General features: G+C 32.7%; 1 long non-coding RNA gene across 1 annotated transcript; it reads right to left on the bottom strand.

Annotated features, from left to right (window-relative positions):
• Positions 1–290: 290 nt before the first annotated feature.
• Positions 291–3,182, bottom strand: LOC132756531 (uncharacterized). The gene is made up of 3 exons (XR_009629337.1): positions 2,033–3,182; positions 1,736–1,790; positions 291–1,551 (listed from the first exon to the last, which is right to left on the bottom strand). It is a non-coding gene; the product is annotated as an uncharacterized LOC132756531 (long non-coding RNA).
• Between the last annotated feature and the right edge of the window lie 28 nt (positions 3,183–3,210).

Below are 3,210 nucleotides of genomic sequence, written 5' to 3'. Positions count from 1 at the left end.
CCATGTTCCCTTGACATCTGATGCTGGATCTTTTTTCAACTCCCTTGCCTCATAAGCTATTTTACTTCTTTTTTTTGTAAGGTCATCATTGATTAATATTTTCTCATTCTTGGTTTTCAATTCCTTTTTTAATTTCATGAACTCTAATTTTGATCTAAATGACTTGAATTTTACTATTATTTCTCTTTCTTTACCATCTTTCTTCTCCCCAACTCTTTGAGAGTTATCTATATCATCTCTATCAATTGAAACATTTACTTTTTTTTTGCAATGTCAACAACAATCTGTGAAGTTCCTTCATCTGACTTTTCTTTGTAATTACTTATTCTTACACTTTTTTCTGGAGTACTGCTCAGCATCATCTTGCTTCATTTTTGATTTCTTGTGCTTCTGTTTAAGTGACTCAACTTCCGTTTTCAGATCACTTATGTCCTCTCTTTATTGCTCTGTTGCTATCTGTACATGCATTGAGACCATACCATTGATTTTTTTCTGCCATTGATAATTTCAAAGCATTAAATATCCTGACAATATCAACATCTGTTAAGAAACTTCCAGGAGAAGTAGTATGGACTAAGTGCTCTGGCATTTGATGGATTAAGTGAGGGGCACTGGTTGCCATTGTTGGATTAAGTGCACATTTAACTGTTGAGCTCATATTTTCTGCGTTAATTGTGTTGTCTGTGTCTTTGTCCTTAATGGTGTAGTTATAAGAAGTGTCACTGTTGACTATATCTAGGTTGTCTAAGCTATATGTATTATGTTTGTGTTTCTTATCAATGTTTTGACTATAGGATGGTGAAGTAACTTTTCTTTTTGTTGAGGATGACCTTCTTCTGTTTTTATCATGGGATGCAGCAATTTTCTCTCTTCTAGTCGTTCGATTTTTCTCACGATCCATTTAGTACATTATGCATCATATTTCATTTATTATATTATGATACATTGGTAATTTGGTATCGACTCACAATAAATGCACACTGTTAAAATTTCGGATAATTTCGGATAATTTCGAATACTTAATTTCCATGGATATATCACGGATCTGTTTTTATAAAGTCAAATTCTTCCTGCAATGTTTTACGTTGCTTATAAGACCATTGTTACAATTGTTTGGAACACCTGCCGTTATCAGATTTACCCAGGTTTAATTATTTCATTACATTTTTTCCTTTGTTTATATTATGAATGTTTTCACCGGAAGTCTAAATATTATGATTTTTGAAAAATCTACACCAATTTTACCAATAGATTTCCAAAATGAAGTACTATCTACCTTACAATCATTCAATAGGTCATTCTGCAGTGAATACCAATAAAAACGTTTAGTTTTTTTAACTTCTCTATCAAATATTTTACGACTCGTAACAAAGGTAGACTTTAAAATTATCTTATCAGATCTATGCGTACATTGGCATCACATAACCTATTTTTGAAAATATGAATTTGACACAACAACAAAACTGACTCAATCATAGACTTATTTAATAAATCATTTCCGGGCTTTTCTCGATTTTCCTTGTTTTGAGTAGTTGTGAGGGAATTTGGATCCTGAAAACAAACAACAGAAGTATGTTTCATGTACTTTTAACAAGGTTAAAAACTTAATTGATATGAGATTTTCTCTTTAAGATGGCAATCAAGTATCAATTTGAATTCGTATGCAATACCCATATAAGTTTTAACATTTAAGTTAAAAAACATTATAAGTTTCATTTTTATAAAAGTTATTTACCGGTAAAGTGTGTTCGCTTTGACTCCCGTCTCGTTTTGTCCGAATCTTTGCAATTCTGAATCATAAAATATTCAGATTAAGAATAATATTATATATTTACCAGATTTATCTGGTTGAAAGGAAAGGTTGTGTAACAGTGTTGTAAGAAAATTATATCTCTTCAACAGAATTCATTTTCTCGTATGTTTCTATGAAGTTCCTTTACATAGTAACAATTTTATTTTGATGGTCGTAAACGTGAGGTTCATATTATCTCAATACTGTTTATGTAGTAAATAACACGCAACAAGTATATACCAGGATTAAGGCCGGCTGTGGCAGATTCTGTAGGCATTGATTTGTTTCATCGGTGTTTAAATCAATCCAGTCATCTGTGCTTCTGAAACTACCATCTTCGTCACTTGTATTTCCGTTATCGTTTTTAACGTATTTAATACGGTCGACTTTTTCAGAATTCACTTTCTCACCTTTTTCGGGATGACATGAAGCTGAATTAAACCATGTAAAATGGAAAATATTATCATTTATTCATTGCAATAATCTATTTCCGATTTTTTTTGTCTTCTATTTTTTTTTTTTTTTTTTGTACATTTTTGTCAATATGAGACTGGCACACTGTATCAAGGTCTTAAGTGCCATAACATTATCATAAGACTAATCAAAACCCAAAGAACTCCCGTATTTCATATAAATAGAAAGAATTGTAGGAGCACATTTGTCTCGTAGCATTTGTCTTCCATTAGACCGATGAGGTCGCATTTGTCCCACATGAGTCAAATTGGACCTCAAATGTCTACCCCAAAAAAGTAATTTGTGTGACAAATGCATATGTGCTCCGATCAAGTTTTTTAACGGAAAAAAACGCATTTGTCAAATGTTCTCAAGGGACAAAAAAGCACATTTGTCTCATGTCATTTATAATGAATTATTTGTCACATTTTTTTTCCACTGCAGAATGTTTATTATTTTTTTTAGAATCGAGGTTCGCCGTTCGACTTCATGTCAAAGTTCTATCATCAATATGTTTACTTACGCTTTTTTTATGAAATATAATTCTTATATCTCTAATTCAAGAAATTTGATTGGCTGAACCTGAAGGCATACACTGAAACAAACGGAATGCCGTTTACGAAGCCCGATGGCACAATGGTACGATGGTAAAAACACGATGGTACGAACGTGAAACAACAATTGTACGATGCTGAAACAATGATGGTACGATGTTACAATGACGAATGCACGATGATACGCGATGGTGCGATGGTGTAAACACGATGTTAGGATGATGAAAATACCGATTGTACGATGGTGAAAGAACGATAATACTATGATGAAACTGCGATGGCACGATGATGAGGACGCGTTATATTATTTTCATAATGTCATCTCATCAACTTGATTTCACCATCGTGCCGTCGATGTTTCATCATCGTGCCATCGTGTTTTCATCATGGTATCATATCATCGCGCTTTCA

This window comes from Ruditapes philippinarum, unplaced genomic scaffold (genome assembly GCF_026571515.1).
Source record: "Ruditapes philippinarum isolate M1 unplaced genomic scaffold, ASM2657151v2 ctg13911_1_1_1_1, whole genome shotgun sequence".
Classification (NCBI taxonomy): Eukaryota; Metazoa; Mollusca; class Bivalvia; order Venerida; family Veneridae; genus Ruditapes; species Ruditapes philippinarum.
The sequence above is the reverse complement of the archived record's forward strand: the minus strand, read 5'-3'. Positions and strand labels throughout refer to the sequence as shown.